Raw genomic sequence first — 20,753 nt, forward strand, 5'->3', positions numbered from 1 at the left:
TGGCACAGGTAACCGCTAAAATCTACCCTTTTTGTTCCATTTCAAACTGCTACCAGGTTAAGCACTGATCCTATCCAGCCTTGATTACTATATCAGCCACCTTGTTGAACTCCCTGCCTCCGGACTCTCCCCACTCCAGTTTACACTTCAATCTGCTGTCGAGATCACTTTTCTACAAAAGCATTCAGGACATGTTTCCCCACTCCTCAAGAACTCTAATCGTTGCCCATTCACCTCCACATCAAACAGAAACTCCTCACCAATGGCTTTAAAACACTCAATCATCTCTGCCTCTACAATGTAAGCTCATTGTGGGCAAGGCATGTGACTGTTCATTATTACATTGTACTCTCCCAAGCACTCAGTACAGAGCTCTGCACACAGTAAGTGCTCAATAAATATGATTGAATGAACATCCCATCTCACTACTCCCCTACTACAACACAGTTCGCACATTTGCTCCTCTGATGCTAACTTTCTCAGTCTCTTCTACCTCACCACTGACTTCTCACCCATGTCCTGCCCCTGGCCTAGAAAGCCCTCCCTCCTTATATCCTACAGACAATCACTCTCTACCCTTCAAGGCCTTATTGAAGACACATCTCCTTCCAGAGGACTTCCCTGACTGAGCTCTCCTTTCCTCTTCTCCCACTCTTTTCTGTGTTGCACTGACTTGCTCTCTTTATTCATCAGCCACAAAACATTTAAATATCTGTAATTTACTCATTTATATTAACATCTGTCTCCCCCTCTAGACTGTATGTTCCTGGTGGGCAGGGAATGGGTTAGTTTATTGTTACACTATACTCTTCCAAACACTTAGTACAGTGCTCTGCACACACTAAGTGCTCAGTAAATACGATTGGCTGACTGACTCCAGGCTCTCTCGTCATAGCCCCCACCCATGCACACCCCGGGAGGCAGACCAGACATATACTCAATTAATCAGTAATATTTATTGAGCACTAACTTGTGTGCAGAGCACTGGATTCAGCCCTTAGGAGAGTACAATAAAACTGTGTTGCTAGAAACGTTCCCTGCCCAAAATAAGCTTACAGTCTAGAGGACAGACATTAATATAAATAAATAAATTACAATATGTACATAGGCACTGTAGGCCTGAGGGTGGGGTGACTATCAAGTGCTAACAGGGTACAGATCCAAGTGCATAGATGACAAATCAAGTCCACACTTCATTCTGCTTCCCAGATCATTTTTCTAACAAATGTTCAGTCCACAACTCCCCTGTCCTCGAGAACCTCCAACGGTTGCCCATCCACCTCTGTACCAAACAGAAACTCCAAACCATCAGGTTTAAAGCATTCAATCAGAGAGTGGTGGTCTGTCATATATGAAGAGGGAAGGCTTTCCAGACCAGAGAGAGGACACGAGCAAGGTGTCAGTGGTGAGACAGACAGGTACAGAGTAAATTGGTATTACTGGAGAGAAAAATGTGGACTGGGTTATAGTAGGAAATCAGTGAGTTAAAGTAGGATCTGACTGAGTTATCTAAAGCTGAGGGTAAGGAGTGTCTGTTTAATTTGGAAATGATTCAGGAATGGGAAGACGGGGATTGGCCATAAAGAGAGGTCAGGGTGGAGAGGTAGATTTGGGACTCATCGAAGGAAAGATGACAGTTGACTTCCCCAAGGGTGTGGGTGTAGATGGAGAATAGAAGGAGATCTAGAACTGAACCTCGAAGAACTCCCACTGCAAGAAAGTGGGAGGCAGAGACGGAGCTAGCAAAAAAAGACCAACTCAGCAGCCAGAAGTAGAAGAAGACCAGAAAAGGACAGTGTCAGTGAAGTTAAAATCAGATAATGTCTGTCTCCCCTCTAGATTGTATGCTCCTGTGGGCAAGGAACACATCTACCAACCAAGGGTTGGTAGACTATTTGTTGTACTCTTCCAAATCAATGGATATTTATTTAGTGCTTAGTGTGTGCAGAGCACTGTACAATATAACAGATTTGGTAGACATGTTCCCGGCCCACACTGAGCCTACAGTCTAGAATGCTTAGTATAGTGCTCTGCGCACAGTAAACACTAATACCATTGATTGATTAGAAGTTCCAGAGAAGTTGGAAAGGTAGCAGTTTCTAGGTGCCTATAGATGCTACGCCAGGAGGTGGCTCTTGATGATATCTGCCTGATAACCATTTTTGATTATCAAAGCTTGATTTAGGCCATCCCTTTGCATACATTCCTTTGACAGATCTGAATGACATTGGAAGAGCTCTCCAACAACAAGCAAGGGATTTCCCAAAATTGATTCCATGTACAGTGTTGAAGGCAGCTAAGGTGTCAAAGAGCATTAGGGTGGAGTAGAGGCCATTGGATTTGGCAAGAAGGAGATCACTGGTGATGTTTGAGAGAGCAGTTTCTACGAAGAGAAGGGGACAGTGCTCTGAACATAGTAAACAGTAAATACCACTGACTTGTGGATTGATTGATTGATTAAGGACTTTGGAGAGGAATAGGAGGGAAATGGGGAAAAGACTGGAGGAGATTTGGGGTCAAGGGAGGGACTTTTTAGGATTAGGGAGACATGAGCATATTTTGAAACAGAGGGCTGAAGCAATTGGAGAGTGAACAGTTGAAAATGGTGTCAGGGAGGGGAAAAGGGAGGAGGCAAACATTTTGACAAGGTGAAAAAGGATGGGGTCCTAGGTGCAGGTTGAGGGTGTGGATTTTGACAGGAGGTGGGAGATTTCCTCAAGAGATACTGCTGAGAAAAATGAGAGAGTTGAAGAAGGGCAAGAGATGGGAGGGACTGGAGATGAGTTGGGGAGATTTTAGTGTCTACTGCGTACAGAGCACTGCACTAAGCACTTGGGAGAGAATAATAAAACAGAGTTGGTAGAAACGTTCCCTGCTCACAACATGCTTACAGTCTAGAGTGGGAAGACTCATTTTTTATAAACAAGTAATTTACAGATAAGTGCTGTGGGGCAAAAATATCAAATGTCCAAAAGGTACAGACCCAAGCATGCAAAAGATGCAGAAGGGAGAGGAAGTTGGGGAAAAGAGGGTATAACTGAGGAAGATAAATAGCATGGCTCAGTGGAAAGAACATGGGCTTGGGAGCTAGAGGTCATGGGTTCTAATCTCGGATCTGCCACTTGTAAACTGTGTGACTTTGGGCATGTCACTTAACTTCTCTGGGACTCAGTTACCACATCTCTAAAATGGGGATTAAAACTGTGAGCCCCACGTGGGACAACCTGATCACTTTGTATCCCCACCCCACGTTTAGAACAGTGCTTCGCACATAGTAAGCACTTCACAAATGCCGTCATTATTATTTATTATCTACAGCTGTATATATTCATATACATACACATATATACATTTTAAGATGTAGATGCATTATAAGATATATATGATATGGCTATATTTTAAATGTATCATAGAGAGGGATAAGTACATACTACAAACATGTTTGGGTATATCTATAGCCATATTACACTTAATAAATGATAGAGTGTCAGCGATAGATAGATCAGCAGCAGGAGTAAAATGAATGTTGATAGTCTAACATTCCAGTCGAAAGCTAAACAATCACACATCCCATTTGTACGGCCAGCAGCTTTTGATCTTTAAAGGGGAAAAATAATCTATAGGAATTCTTACCTGGTACTGTTAGAAAACATAAGCATACACAGATCATGAAATCTTTTTTTTTTATTTCATGGTATTTCATGGCACACTCACTGTGTGCCAGGCACTATACTAACTTCTTGTGTAGACACAAGATAATCATATTTGAACATGTTTATTGTCCAACATGGCCTTCACAGTCTAAATCAGAAGGAGAAAGAATTACACTCCATTTTATAGATGAGATAACTGGGATAAGCAGCAGACCAGGGATAAGACTGGTACTTTGACTTGTAGGCCACTAGGTCATGATGTTTCCCTGCCTATAAAGTCTAATGAAATACAAAGGAGAGAATCCCCATAAGATTAAAATCAGTAAGTGAATTTTTAGCAGATACTGATGCAGCCCACTTTGGCCACTTGGCTTATTAAGACAAAAACCATACATTCACCTTTAAAAGAACCCAGTATGGGTGCCAAAATATACAAGAAATATAAATCTTAAGAATCATCCTTCATTCCTTGTCTGGATTGCATAAAGGAATTCCTTTATGCAACTGAACTCCTTATTTTCCCTCCCAAACCCTGCCCTCTCCCTGACTTTCGCGTCACTATAGACGGCACTACCATCCTTCCCATCTCACAAGCTCGCAACCTTGGTGTCATCCTCGACTCCGCTCTCTCGTTCACCCCTCACATCCAATCTGTCACCAAAACCTGCCGGTCTCACCTCCACAAAATCACCAAGATCCACCCTTTCCTCTCGATCCAAACCACTACCTTGTTGGTGCAAACTCTCATCCTAATCCGACTGGTTTCCTGCATTAGCCTCTGATCTCCCATCCTCCTGTCTCTCCCCACTTCAGTCTCTACTTCATGCTGCTGCCCGGATCATCTTTGTGCAGAAACACTCTGGGCATATTGCTCCCCTCCTCAAAACTCTCCAGTGGCTGCTAGTCAACCTACGCATCAAGCAAAAACTCCTCACTCTCGGCTTCAAAGCTCTCCATCACCTCGCCCCCTCCTACCTCACCTCCCTTTTTTCGTTCTACAGCCCAGCCCACACCTTCCACTCCTCTGCCGCTAGCCTACTCACTGTACCTCGTTCTCGCCTGTCCCGCCGTCAACCCCTGGCCCACACCTTCCCCCTGGCCTGGAATGCCCTCCCTCCGCACATCCGCCAAGCTAGCTCTCCTCCTCCCTTCAAAGCCCTACTGAGAGCTCACCTCCTCCAGAAGGCCTTCCCAAACTGAGACCCCTTTTTCCTCTCCTCCTCCCCGTCCCCCCTGCCCTACTTCCTTCCCCTCCCCACAGGACCTGTATATATGTTTGTACAGATTTATTACTCTATTTTATTTTACTTGTACATATTTACTATTCTATTTATTTTGTTAATGATGTGTATCTTGCTTTATTTTTATTTATTCTGGTGACTTGACACCTTTCCACATGTTTTGTTTTGATGTCCGTCTCCCCTTTCTAGACTGTGGGCCCGTTGTTGGGTAGGAACCGTCTCTATATGTTGCCAACTCGCATTTCCCAAGCGCTTAGTACAGTGCTCTGCACACAGTACACACTCAATAAATATGATTGAATGAATGAATGAATGACAGTCTCAAATGCTCCTGCTGTTGCTGCAGCAGCAGAAATAGTACTCAAACACTGTCTGTCTTCCTTAGTGACTTTTCCATCAAATAAATACCATTCCAACATCTCTTCCCATACAATTAGCATTCAGATAGTCTATACACTGACAACATGAAATCCAATTTCGAATAGTTTTCATGTAGTCTTTCAGGCTTTACTTAAGGTATCTGTCCTTCCCCTTTTTCTTCACACTTGACATCAGATTTATTCCTTGTGAATTCTTTTGAATGCTATTATTTCTCACTCATCTTCCTTACATTCAATTATTCCCCCAAACATGTGTTCTCCCTTGTTTTAACTATTCTTAGTTGTACTCTTTACAAATGTTTCAGCTTAGATCTATTCCTTTTCCATTTGAAGCTCATAAGATCTTGAAGTCTTTTCTTGAACAACATAATTATCATCCACCCAAAACAATCCACTGAACCATCAATCAACCTTTTTTTAAATTTCAGAAGGTGAGAAATGTTTCCATACCATGCATTTCCTTCTTGTCTTCTTTGCCATTCTGCCTGCACTAAAGAGCCTTTCCTTCACTGGTTTCATTTCCATATTTGTAGGCAGTCTAATTCTAACTTTTCAATCCTTGATTCATTTTAATTTAGCATTATTTGAAGAGAACTATTCAAAGAAGAGCTCTATTCTAAACCCTTGGGAGAGTACAATAGAGTAAATCACATCATTTCTGCCCTCAAGGAGATTAGAATCCAATGGGTGCTATAGGCACAGAGTAATTACCTATAGGAAGAAAAAGAAAATGGAAAGATATATAGATAAATAAATGAGTGCCTAAATAGTAGATAATGTAAATCTATATGGCTAAAACTGCATCATCTAGCTATGAATATTTAGAGAAGAAGCATGACAGTGGGAAGACCACAGGCTGGGAATCAGAGGTCATGGGTTCTGTTCCTGGCTCCATCACTTGTTAGCTGCATGATTTTGGGCAAGTCACTTAACTTCTCTGTGCCTCAGTTACCTCATCTTTAAACATGGAGATTAAGGCTATGAGCCCCACGTGGAACAACCTGATTATCTTGTATCTACCCCAGCGCTTAGAACAGTGCTTGGCACACAGTAAGCGCTTAACAAATACCATCATTATTATTAAATGCCAAGGTGGTAACTCGGAGGAAGCAACCAGAGGAGAAAACAATTAATCAGGGAAAGTCCCACGGGACAGGTGGGATTATAGGAGGGGTTTGCATGCAAAACGAGCATTGGTTTTGGTAGGTTTGAAGGAGAAGGAGTTCCAATCAGCAGAGAGAGAATGAGCAAAGAGTGACTGTAGAAGAGTACACAGTAAGGCACAGTGGGAAGAAGCGAATAATAATAAAATAATAATAATAATAATAATAATGGCATTTGATTAAGCACTTACTATGTGCAAAGCACTGTTCTAAGCACTGGGGGGATACAAGGTCATGAGGTTGTCCGATGTGGGGCTCACTGTCTTCATCCCCATTTTACAGATGAGGGAACCGAGGCACAGACAAGTTAAGTGACTTGCCCAAAGTCACACAGCTGACAAGTGGGGGAGCCGGGATTTGAACCCATGACCTCTGACTCCAAAGCCCGTGCTCTTTTCCACTGAGCCACACTGATGAGCTTGGGAGGACCAGAGGGTTCACTCTGCAGCTAACTATCCTCTTCTCAAAGGTGTAGGTCAGAAATTTAGTAATGGTAATAGTAACCGTCTTCTCCTGATATCCATTCTTTCAAAATCACTTAAATATTTGGTAACTAGTTTTTATGTTATTTGTTAAGTGCTTACTATGTGCCAGGCACTGTTCAAAACTCTGGAGCAGATGCAAGCTAATCAAATTGAGCACAGTCCATGTCCCACATGGACCTCAGAGTCTTAATCTCAATTTTACAGATGAGGTACCTGAGGCACAGAGAAGTTAAGTGACTTGCCCAAGGTCACAAAGCAGGCAAGCGGCAGAGACTGGATTAGAACCCAGATCCTTCTGAATCCCATGTCCTTGCTCTATCTACTTAATGATCCCCTTAGTCATATATGTTAGCAGAAAAAGCTAGGAGAAGCAGGGTTAGCTGGGGTTAGGAGAAAAAGTCAGGAGAAGCAGAGTGGCCTTATGGATAGAGCATGGACCTGGGAGTGAGAAGGACCTGGGTTCTAATCTTGGTCCCACTTCTTGCCTGTGGTGTGACCTTCGGCAAGTCACTTAAATTCTCCTTGGCTCAGTTACCTCATCTGTAAAATGGGGATTAAGACTGTGAGTCCCATATAAGACATGGACTATGTTCAACAGATTATCTTGTATCTACCCCAGCACTTAAAACAGTTATTTCATCTGTAAAATGGGGATTAATACTGTGATCCCCAGGTGGGACATGTACTACGTCCAACTGTATTTACCCCAGCGTTTTGACTTGCTGAGTTTATGGTTCTGGAAAGATATCCAGGTGGGGATGTTTTGGAGACATGAGTCACTGCTGTCCAGGGCTCTCATTTTAAAACATCCCTTATTAAAAATGAATTACGTTTGGTTAAGAAAATCCTAATTTTTAAAGTACCAAATGCACTATAACATAAAGTACATTCTACTAATCCAACTTGAAATTTTGAAGTATATGGTAATAGCAAATACTCTTAAAAGGATGCACATACATATTCGGCCTCTAAGCACTCTAGTAATCCCTTGAAAGATGCTTTTATAATGATTGGCACTTTACAACTAGGCATACATTATTTCTCTATTGACCTATTTCTGATACTTCTTACGTCTTGTAAAAGCACAAAGAAGATATGCATCAGTGTGCTTGACGAGTGTGACAGTCAACTTTCAAAACATCTTCCATTCAGTGTTTGAAATGTAATGAAATGAAATCTAATACAAAACTATTTTTCATTAAGAATAGGAAGTCTTCTGACAATAACATTTATCTTAAATTTTCAATATGTTTTAGATGATTAGTTCTGTGTGGGATAGGAACGCTGTCATATCCAATTATATTGTATGCATCCCATCATTTAGCACAGTTCTTGCAAAAAATATGAGCTTAATAAATACCATCCTTAATACTAGTATTTTTTTCTAGGCCATTTCTTGCCTGGACATTTGGACATTTCCATGCTGCTGTTTTTTTAAACTCACTGTATGTATTTCTTCCAATATTATTTCCATTTCTATGACTTTGCTGAGTCAGTGTGGCTCAAAATTGATTCCATTAAACAGATTAAATTCCATCTTGCAGATTCCCAAGACAATAGCAAATTAGCTGTGTCCAAGTCTCTTGCTTTTGCAGTCAGATAAATACTAGACTTGGCAGGCACAGAGTAGGTTAGGAAATGCAATCAGGAGCAAGATTCAGTTGTGTAGATCAGTGTTCTGCATACAGTAAGCAATCAATAAATGCCACTAACTGATGGACTGAGTCATGTGGGAGAGTTCAGGTTGGAAGCGTTGATACTGCCAGAGGTAGGGCTTCTTTTGAGTGGGGCCCAGACTTCAAGAAAGTCAACAGAAACTGTATCTAATCTAGGTTTTCCTGGGGGTGGTTATCCACTCATGTGATTTCTCACCTCACCACTATATATTTCCCCAACTGTCACTCAAAGTTGACACTCCACCTAGGAACTTAGATTCTATCTGCCCGTCTCACCAGCATCAATTATTTCATTTTATTTATTTTATTTGAATTTTATTTTAGTGTTTTACTCCCTATTCTGATTGTAGGAACCTTGAGGGCTCTTGTCTATAAATTCTAGTGTACTCTCTAAGTGCTTAGTACAGTGCTCAGCATATAGTAAACACTAAATCATTATACTGTGGCACTGGAATGCAAGGTCTTCCTGGCTCTTAAGGTCTAGAGAAACAACTAGATTCTCGGAATGTGGACTATGCCCAACAGCTTTTTAGTACATATCAGTGGGTCCTCTTGGGGGCATCAGGATATCGAAAAAGAGAAGACACATGAAGCATTTCTCTGAGGTGTCATGTATCTGATATTGACTGTGAGCAATGTTCGCATCATAGATTCCTAATTCCAGTTTCCATTTTGATTCATCATTCATGGCCAGGTTCAGGTGATTCATGAAATAAAAAACCACATCAGGGTTCTCTGGGAAGGGGGCAATTGCAAGGAAGAAGTGTGGTAGGGGCAGTAGCATCAGTGGTCAAAAATTTGAGATTCCGTCAACATGATTCAGACGTGGCATCTGTACTTACAGAGAATTGATATGGGAAGGCACTGATTCTGAAGCAAGAGAGGTGGGTCAAGGATTCCCTCAAAGAAACTTTCTAGGTTCAAGATTCTGATGGGCTTTTGAAAAATGTCATTACATTACACTATATATGTCTTGTCTTGTCTTATGCTGTCGTCATCTCCGACCCATAGCGATGCCATGGACACTTCTCTCCCCAAATGCCTCACTTCCATCTGCAGTCATTCTGGTAGTGTATCCAAAGAGTTTTCTTGATAAAAATATGGATGTGGTTTACCATTGCCTCCTTCTGTACAGCAAACATGAGTCTCACCTTTGACTCTCTCCCATGCTGCTCCTGCCCAGGACAAGTGCGCTTTGACTTGTATCAAGCAATCAATCAATCATATTTATTGAGCGCTTACTGTGAGCAGAGCACTGTACTAAGCACTTGGGAAGTACAAGTTGGCAACATATAGAGACAGTCCCTTCCCAACAGTGGGCTCACAGTCTAAAAGTCTATCAGACGGTCTTCCACTCACTAGCCACTGCCCAAGCTAGGAATGGAATGGATATGCCTCCGCTTGACTCTCCCTCCCATAGTTGAGACTGGTAAAGTATTGGAAACTATCCAGGTGCTACCCTGAGAGGGAAGCACTGCATATACCTTCCACCAAATACACAGACTTGAAACAGAATTCTGCATACCCACCTCTGAAATGATATGACATCACGGCCCGAAGGGTGCAGCAAATTTTTCCTGCCTTAGGTGTGCTAACATCTGCAGCTGGTCCAGTCATCAGTAATTGATCAAGCAATCCTATTTATTAAGCACTTACTGTGTGCAGAGCACTGCACTAAGAGCTTGAGTGAGTACGACACAACATTATAACAGACACATTCCCTCCCCATAATGACGTTAGAGTCTAGAGGGGTTTAAGAAGTTAAAACCCATTTCACAGAACTTCCTCTCCCAAGACAATCCCAATTCATTTCCATAACTTGACTATGAAATCGGTTAATGCAATTTAAGAAAAGTGGGGTAGGAGAACATCTGTTAGTCTAAAGGACTGATTTAGAGAGTACACAGCCAAGCTTCTCACTTTAAGGAAACAAGGGAAATGAGAATGGGAATGATGATCTAGGATGTAAGTGGGCAAAAGTGTTAAATCTCTTCCTGTACATGATTATTTTTAAACTAGTTCCTCCACTAGACTTAAGGTTCCTGGAGGGCAGGGATTATGTCTCCTAACTCTACTATAATTTTCCAAGCACTTGGTGTTGTGATTGTGAACTTCTCCCAATTGATTATCAACTCCTTGAGGACAGGGAATATCTACCAACTCAACTGAACTACAGTCTCCCAAGCACCTAATACAGTGTTCTGCACACAGCAAGTGATCAATAAATACCACTGACTGTTCCACCCACAGTATGCACTCGATAACTACTATTGGTTGTTTGGTTAATCTTCTCTTTTTCTACTCCTACATTCTCTTTTTTTCTTCCCATCATTCACTATTGCTGTATTTAAGTATTACATAAGTCACTATATGCTTCCAGATCTTCAGGGATATCCATGTCAGCCTACTGATGGAGAGATTTTTATTCATATGTGTCAGTGTGGCTAAAAAGATGGATGGAAAGTCTACAGTCCCTTCTAGGCTGTGCAGTTATAAAGATCATCTTTTGCTTTTTGCGGTGCCTAGCACTATGTTCCATTTTGTTTCTTGAAGCAGCGTGGCTCAGTGGAAAAAGCCCGGGCTTTGGAGTCAGAGGTCATGGGTTCAAATCCCGGCTCCGCCAATTGTCAGCTGTGTGACTTTGGGCAAGTCACTTGACTCCTCTGGGCCTCAGTTCCCTCATCTGTAAAATGGGGATTAAGACTGTGAACCCCATGTGGGGCAACCTGATTACCTTGTAACCTCCCCAGTGCTTAGAACAGTGCTTTGCACATAGTAAGCGCTTAATAAATGCCATTATTATTATCATTATCTTACTAATGTGTCTCCTTCAAATGAGCTTTCTTGTCCTGATTGCTGCATCATACTAGACTGGCTAATAGTGCTTCCAGCATTTTCCAGATTTGAGCTTTCCTAGCTATTTAATGCACTATATATATATATATACATAGTATATATATATATATACTATATATATATATATACTATATATAGTATATATATATACATGTAGTATATATACATGTAAGTAATTTATGCAAATTAATAAACTTGTTATATGTCCAGTGGAGTGGGTCCATGGCATCCAGTAGTGAATGGAATAACACTTTCTATTAATTAAAATTATTTTTTCCTATTCAAATGACTTTTCTCTTTGTTTTCTGGCCTCAAGGAGATTACATTCTAATGTGGAGCCACTGCTGGGAGTCTTGGCATTACCATAGCTATACATTTGAATGATTTTACTTAGAATTAATGTCCTATTTTAAGCTTTACTAACAAACTCCACCAAACCCAGAAAAGGGCAGGAGTTCATGGAAAATGTGTGCCAAGGTCTCCATGTTTCAACAAATAGATGAAATGTATTTATGCTTACTGCTAAGACTTAAAATCTTTCAGAAACATTCATTTTGGGATATATATTCAAATTGAAGGGAAAGTAATGAACTATATTTGCTATAGCTTGTCTGGCTTGGAGAGGTTTGACAGAAGAGCCTGCTGACTCATTACTCATGTGGTGATGCCACAGCTGAAAGAGGAAGCATTTAATTTTCCATCATGCTGAAAATAGTATTGATTTATAAAAAGACCGTCAGAGATTACTCAGCTTCCATTGTTGGGCTACCAGGCAGATTGGAGATTCTGAAAATTTATGTGTGTAATAAATTCCAAGTCATGTAATATATTCTTAAAGAAAATATTGAGAATGGTGCTCTGAAATGTGTAGGATTTTAAAGATCTTTGATATATAGTATGGCCTTACAACTTCACCTTTTGAGTTCTGCTGAATCTGGGAGAGCAAATAATAATATTTCTTAAGCACTTAGTATGTTCCAAACACTGTACTAAGCTCTGGGGTAGATACTAGCAAAACAGGTTGGATGAAATCCCTGTCTCACAAGGAGCTCACAGCCTTAATCTCCATTTTACAGTTGACGTAACTGAGTCACAGAGAATGATAATGATGGTATTTGTTAAGCGCTTACTACGTGCCAAGCACTGTTCTAAACGCTGCTAAATAACTGGAATTGTATTAGCCTGACTCTAAGCCTTTGACTGTCCTGGACTTCACTGTCCTGGTTTTGCACTCCAGCTTTGTGAAATATCCCAGAATTTGTATCTCTGGGAAATGTGTCTTGGGATTGGGTGATATTTCCACAAGATGCCCACAGAGTGTACTTAGATCAAACGGTATTCCTCTTATAGAACTACAACCTGGAATTACCTTTCCCATAACCTCTCCCCAATACCTTAAGCTCACTTAGACTTTCAGAGCAGAAGTCACACTTAACTTGAGATGGATTATGGGGTAGGGTAGCTTGGCTTCTTTAAAAATTGTTTGCTTCATTCTAAAAGCTTCTAATATGAGAAGGGATTAAATTCTATTTTGTTGGAATTCAGTCCTATCTTCCACAGAAAATGTTTAGGGTAGTAGTAAAATGGAGGCTGCTAACTACTTTAAGAAGTTTTGATGATTTAACCTTTTAAAAACTATTTTGTACAATATACAGTGAATCTATTTTGGATGTATCTGTTCTTACAGAGAACTGAGAACTGAACAGTTTACTGAATTACTTAGAAAAGGGTCTAAAAGGGTGATCCTGAGATCTTGTGCTAAGAATGAAAAAACAGAAAAGGGAAGAGACTGGAAATGTGTACAAAATCACTTACTAAGTATCTGAAGTACCAGGCTCTTTTCTTCAAGAAATCACCTTAGAAGTGCTAGGCCTGAGGCTGACTGAAGATAATGGAGAGAAATACTATTTTCTAGTAATGTTGGAACTGGAAACCAGAGTAGAAGACCTGTATGAGGCTATTGGGAAATACCTGGTATTAGGAGCCTTTTAGAATAAAGCTGCTTCCTCCATATCTCTTCTTGACCTACACATTATCTTCTAGACAGTTAAAGAGTGAGGTAAAGAAGGCCATTGGTTAGGGCAAAATCCACTGAGAATTCTCCTAAGAGGGCTCAATCCGTGAGAAGAGTTGGGGGGTTTCAAGAGGTAGATCTGTAACTCTCGATATAGAAGTGTCCTTTTTATTCAAAGATGACTGTCCCAGTGGAATTGCTTCAGGTGATTCCACTCCTTAAACCCAGCACTCTTCCCCACCAGTTAAATGAAACCCTTGATCCAAACCTGGAAGTAGATCCCTTATATAGCTAGATATATTTTGCCAGTCCTGTGCTTCCTCTCCTAATCACCTTCTTGTGTTGTAAACTGCTTATGCAGCCACACAAGGCATTGTCCACACCCGCATTCATGAAAAGATTCTGACCTTCACTCTTGTCCTTTTGGAAAATGAAAAGCAGAATTCTCAATCTCTTGCATTCCCTCCCTTACACAGTCATACTCTCCTTTTTATGCTCACATATGTGTTTGAGTGTGTGTGTGTGTCAGAGAGAGGGAGAGAGAGAGAGCAAGAGAGAGAAAGGAGAGGTTGTGTGTATCTTTTTGGGAGGCTGACAAAATGTGGAACCAACTTGGAATCAAGCTCCAGACAAACCTGAAAATATGAAGATTTTATAGATGTGGTGTCCAACCTATTCTAAAACAGTCTGATCCAGGCTTACCACAGTCACAGCTCATTGAGGGCAGGGAAAATGTCTACCAACTCAGTTATATTGTACTCTGCCAAGCACCTAGTACAGTGCTCTGCACACAGTAAGCACACAATGACTGACTGATTGATTCAGTTCTCGAGTAGTACCATCAATGTCACTTATATGTCATTCTTAATAACAAGTAGCAAGACAGGACAAACAAGCTACTGAAACTTTAGTAGAAGCACTGTAGAACATTTTCAATGGATTAGAAATGTGAAAAGAGAGAACAAGAGCTGAACATTTAACATCTACAAATAGGTGAGGTCTAGAATTAGGAGCCAAAATCAAGGATAATGGAAGACGTATTTTCTAGATGCAAAGTAGCAAAACCTAAGAGGATATGGCAAAACCATGAGCAAATGGAAGACTACAGCAGGAACAGACCTGCCTGGTGTATAGCAACTCTAAATGAGGTTAGAAGAGAAAGCAGTGTGGTCTAGGAGTCAGAAGGACCTGGATTCTCATCCCAGCTCTGCCGCTAGTCTGCCATGTGAAGTTGGGCAAGTCACAACTCTTCTGTGCCTCAGTTACCTCATCTGTAAAATGGGGATTAAGACTGTTGGGTCACATGGACTCTGTTCAATCTGATTAGCTTGTATTTACCCCAGTGCTTAGTACAGTGTCTAACACACAGTGAGCACTTCACAAATACTATTTAAAAAAGTGAGAGAAAAAGACAAGCTCTGAATTAAAAAATACACCAGGCACATTTGGGCAGCAAACATGACAATCTTTACCTGTACACAATGTGAAAGTGATTGTCAGTCACACGTGGTTTTATTAATTTCATTCACACTAAAATCTCACTAGGGTACTAAAAAGGACGCAGTCTGTCTGTCTGTCTCTCTTTCCTTGGATATGGAGAAAAAGAAAAAGAAAGAGCGAGGGCTAATCACTTCCCTTATTAACAGAGCTCCTGAAACACTATTCTCAAGTGTTTGTACAAAAAATGGTAAAGTATCATTAATTAATTCTAGGCACAAATGTGTCTAAAAAAGAGTATTCCCCTGTAAAATCTCCTATCCAGGTACAAACTCAACAGCTCATTAATTGTGTTATCATTTAATTTCAGATCCTTTATTACATATCTGTCAAGCCTCTAATAGGTGCATAATCTGTAAAATACTGTAGGTCATATGGGTATTATCAGGTACACACATAGAAAAATTATAAAAATCTTACCAATATAAGTTTTACATTTGAACCCCAAAGATTCAGCATTCTCTATATATAACATCTAGCCAATCATGCTTCCTATATGTAATACAATATGATTTCTGCAAAATTCTGATACATCTCTACTACACTCTCTATGCTGTTGTTAGTTAAAAGATTGCAGGTTATGAGAAAGATAGTTGATAAAAGCTTAAGTCATTCAGGTCACAATAGAAAAGTACTAATAACAACCATGCTGTTGTTAGTTAAAAGATTGCAGGTTATGAGAAAGATAGTTGATAAGAGCTTAAGTCATTCAGGTCACAATAGAAAAGTACTAATAACAAATTAAAGATGTCTCTAAAGCGGTCATTTTAGAAAGTGTTTTGAGTTATTTAGAGAAAAGTTGCAAGGTAGATTCCTTCATTTAATAAGTAAAATAAAGAACAAAGATGAAGTGTTTCAAGATCCCAGGAACAGTAAGTAGAATAAGCAGAGTGGACTTCAGGCCCTTGAACTTCTTTATAGGAGGCATATTAATAAATCATACTGTTTATACTACTACTAATAATAATAATGATAATTGAAGTATTCAAGAAGCTTGACACACAGCATACTATGTGTCAAACTTATTATGGGTTAAGCACTATACTAGGTAGACACAGTAAGCTCCCCTCTAGAATGCAAGTTCGTTGTAGGCAGGGAGCATGTCTACCAACTCTGCTATATTCTCCCAAGCACTTAGTACAGTGTTCTGCACAGAGTAAGCACTCAATAAATACTGTTGATGGACTGACATTGACTGATCAGATCGGACACTCTCTGTTAGCTAAATGTCTAAGTAGGAGGGAAAACAGGTATTGAATCTCCATTTTACAACTGAGGAAACTGAGACACAGAGAAGTTAAGTGACATTGCCACCCAGCAGGCAAGTGGCAGATCCAGGGTAAGGGTTCCACAAGGGGTTGGTGAATTTTGATTTATGAAATGTTAATTTTCAATATGATATGATATACAGGTGGTGTTTAGTGGCTACAGATTGTCCATCCCATAGTTTAAATTACTGGGAGGGAGGCAGGACATTCGGTAAAGCTCCAGAAGAAGGAACTGAGGCAGCCCTCTCCTAGTAGGGCATGGAGAGGTGGTGCTGCTGCTGCTGCCTGCACCACGGCCACTCTTGGGACTGCACGAGTGGGTGGGAGTCAGGATGCGCAGAGGGCAGAGAGCTGCTGCTGTTGCCGCCACCACTACTGCCCCACCCATTAATAATAATAATAATAATAATGGTAATTGTTAAGCGCTTACTATGTGTAAAGCCCTGCTCTATGCGCTGGGGAGGTTACAAGGTCAACAGGTTGTCCCACGGGGGGCTCACAGCCTTAACCCCCATTTTACAGATGAAGTAACTGAGGCCCAGGGAAATTAAGTGACTTGCCCAAAGTTTCACAGCTGACAAGTGGCAGAGCCGGAATTTGAACCCATAACCTCTGACTCCAAATACCAGGCTCTTTCCACTGAGCCACGCTGTTTCCCCTACATTCATTGAATGAATGAATTCATTCATTCAATCATATTTATTGAGCCATTATAGCCCTCCTATATGGGCTTCCGCAGCTATCCCAAACAGAGAAGAGACGAAAAAACCGCTGTGGCTCTATCCCAGCTCATGGGATGTGAAGAGTTGTTTAGGAAGTGGTGGTGGCAAATGGCAGCGGCAGTTCTCTACATCCAGCCAGAAGAGTCCCGGCTCCCACGCATCCTGTAGCAGCGTCTCCATCCCCCTCTGTGGCTCTCCTCCCAAAGAGACAGGATGGAGTCACTTTGGTATTTCCTCTCCATCGTCCCGCCACTGCCGCCACCACGGATGCACATGAAGAGTGGACCCCACACCAGCGTCGAGTGCTTCACATGACTGGGAGATGGGAGGTGGTGGCATGTGGGGTTGTAGTTCAACCCGTTTGCCTCAGAATTGGAGGAAATGACAGGATGCCTAGACAAATTTGTGAGTCAACCAAACACCTCTCATGCAAACTCCCTCCCCATTACAAACCCAGCAGGAAACCCCAGGCTCTGACTCTGACTTCCAGCCTCCTGCTTTTTTCACGAGGTCCCACTGTTGTTGGACAGTTCCATTTTTTATGGTATTAAGTGCTAACTGTGCCAGACACTATTTGTTCTAAGCCCTGGGGTAGATAAAAAGTACTCAGATTAGACACAGTCCACGTCCCACATGGGGTTCACAGTCTTAATCACCAGTTTACATATGCGGTAACTGAGGTATAGAGAAGTTAAGTGATTTGCCCAAAGTCACACAGAAGACAAATGACGGAGCATGGATTAGAATCCAGGTCCTTCTGACTCCCGTGTCCATACTCTAGGCTATGCTGCTCCTCAATTTTTACCCAATGGCTGCGTTAGAAGGAACAACAACAAATTTGGGGCTACTTTCCCATTGCCCATCTGACCTCAAGCAGGACCTATCTGAACCTATTTTAGAATAGAGGGGAGGAGAGGTCCCTGCCCACAATCACCTCAGTTACCTCCACTTTCACCAGCTCTGCCTGGATCATGGGTTCCTCCTTCTTCCCTTATAAAAATGGGGATTAAGACTGTGAGCCCCCTGTGGGACAAGCTGATCACCTTGTAACCTCCCAGTGCTTAGAACAGTGCTTTGCACATAGCATGCACTTTATAAATGCCATCATTATTATTATTATTATTGTTATTCTGCCTTTGCTGCCTTTTTATTTTCTACTTCTAGATGTCCAACCTCTGCTTTCACCCATGTCACTAAGTTTCCCAAATTAGGGTTACCTTAAACCAAGTTCACAATTAAAATCAATACGACAAGAATGCTAAATAAAGGAACTTTGAGAGACAGAATTATGTTAATAACATTCCGAGTCCTGTTCTTGTAGCCACAGTGGTGGGGAGACAGGGCACATATCACTTATAACAATAATAATTATGGTATTTGTTATGCCGGTACTATGTGCCAAGCATTGTTCTAAGAGCTGAGGTAGATACAAGATAATCAGGTTGTACTATGGGGGACTCACAGTCTTAATCCCCATTTTACAGATGAGTTAACTGAGACACAGAGAAGTGAAGTGGCTTGCCCAAGGTCACAAAGCAGACAAGTGACAGAGACGGGATTAGAACACATGTCCTCTAATGTGTTCCACAAGGTTTCAGTGGAGGTAAGAAAAAGATGAAGAGTTGGGAGGGTGATCATTCCTCTCCAGGACCGCATGTCCCTACTTTCCCCTGGTGTATAATTTGATTACAAGCTCCTGAAGGACAGGGATTGTGCTCCACCCAGTAAGTGCTCAATAAACAATAAAAATAATTGTAGTATTTATTAAGCACTTACTCTTAACAAGCATTGTACTAAATGCTTGGGTTGCCACAAAAGCATCAGTTCCCACTTGGGGCTCACAGTATGAGTAGAAGAGAGAGCAGATATTGAATCTGCATTTTGCAGCTGAGGGAACTGAGGCACCGGTAAATTAAGTGACTTGTCCAAGGTCACACAGCTGGTAAAATGGAGGAGCCGGGGTGAGGAGCCAGGATTAGAACACAGGTCTTCTGACTCCCAGGGTCGTGTTCTAAATACCATTCAGTGGTGGGCTGAAAATACTATTTTAGGCCTTGTTCTAAAAGGGAAACAAACAGATACAAGTGGTATATATACAGAGGAAAACAAGATGAAAATGCAGATGTAACTGGAAATATTAAAATTAACCCAAAGCATGATTACAAAATGAAATAAATAAATCAACACATAGATAATCAGTTTCCCCAAGTCCTGGGACTGTTCTCCTGAAGAACCTAACAATTATGAAAATTCACTTCATAGTAATCATATGCTGTGTCCAGTGTCTTATTTGTTTGTAGGCAGTCTGTTCCTTACAAGATCACCTTGCTCTGTACCCAGACACACACGTCACAAGAACATTCCTTAATTCTGCAATAACATTCTATCCAAAATATGAACGAAAATACACACTAGGCTAAACTGACTATGCATATGTGCTAAGGGTGATGTAGGGTGTTTAATTGGGGAGATGGAAATTTGCGAGGGAATCCCTCAAGCAGGTGGCAAAAGAAGTGGCTTTGGATTTTGGGGACGCCTGAATCTTAGTGTGGACTCTGATCTTTAAACCAAAATGAATCTGAACCGATAGGCAGAGAGACCTAGATGCATTAAACTCTCTTCTCTCTTATGCATCAATGTAGATGAAGGGAAGAGTACGAAAGAAGGGAGTTTAAGTTGGGGGCCACCCTGGTGGCTGGTCCCCAGGGCTGCCATAATAATAATGCTAATAATAATAATAATGGTATTTATTAAGAGCTTACTATCTGTACTAAGCACAGGGGTGGATACAAGCAAATCAAGTTGGATACACTCCCTGTCCCATGTTGGGCTCACAGTCTCAATCCCCAGTTTATAGATGAGGCAAGGTAACTGAGCCATAGAGAAGTACAGGGACTTGCCCAAGATCACATAGTATACGAGTGGCAGAGCTGGAAATAGAACCCATGACCTCTGATTCCCAAGCCCAGGATCTATTCACTACATCATGCTGCATCTCCCACTATGAGACAAGCCCCATGTGATCCTGAATGAGTGGTGCCCACAAGGCTTGAGTCGAGAATTGAAGCTTTCTCAACTGGCTTATCCTAGGTCAGGTGACAAAGCCATTGCTGCCCTTAAAGTCATAATGACCACAGCAGAGGGCTACTATTACCCCTTTCTCCTTCCTCATATTTCTCCCTGTTTCCTTTATATTATATTCCTTTATATTATATATATTATTATATATTATATTATATATAATATATTTATATAATATATATAATATAATTATATATTATATTATATTATATATATATTATATTCCTTTATATTACTCTCTCTTCCTCTTCCTTTTTCCTTCTTCCTTTTCCCCCTTTTCCTTTCCCTTCTCTACTCCCTCAGAACTTTCCACCTAGATCCTGCCCCCAACCCACGTAACCCCGGACAGGACTGTAGTTCCTCCAAAATCTCAGAGCTCCAGAATCCCAGTCCATTACACCATTGTCCTGGCACAGAGAGAAGCATACTGCTAGCCACCTAATGATTTAGGGACCCTGTTTTATTCACTTAATCTTAGGGTTGCAGCAAGGCTATACTGTTCTCTACTTCTCCAGGAGCCAGGTAATTGTGCACTGAGAAGAAAATCCACCCTGTTTTATAAAGGCTGCAAATGCAATGGCTTGTAGCAATGCAAAAAAAAAACAGAAAATCAAGGTGTCACACAGGCCTTCATTTGAAATGCCCCCTTTTAGTTACCTTTATCTGAATTTGTTACCCTTATTTTTCTCATATGGGGAGAATAAGGCCAAAGAAAGG

The 20,753-nt window shown here is 41.1% G+C and overlaps 1 protein-coding gene and 1 non-coding gene across 17 annotated transcripts in view; both read right to left on the reverse strand.

Annotated features, from left to right (window-relative positions):
- The window catches only part of RIMS1 (regulating synaptic membrane exocytosis 1), a 554,640-nt gene that overhangs the window by 396,576 nt on the left and 137,311 nt on the right, over positions 1-20,753 (reverse strand). The gene's annotated exons all lie outside the window — the stretch shown is intronic.
- LOC119935854 lies at positions 9,931-10,068 on the reverse strand. The gene has a single exon (XR_005453469.1). It is a non-coding gene; the product is annotated as a small nucleolar RNA SNORA7 (small nucleolar RNA).

This window comes from Tachyglossus aculeatus, chromosome 1 (genome assembly GCF_015852505.1).
Source record: "Tachyglossus aculeatus isolate mTacAcu1 chromosome 1, mTacAcu1.pri, whole genome shotgun sequence".
Lineage (NCBI taxonomy): Eukaryota > Metazoa > Chordata > Mammalia > Monotremata > Tachyglossidae > Tachyglossus > Tachyglossus aculeatus.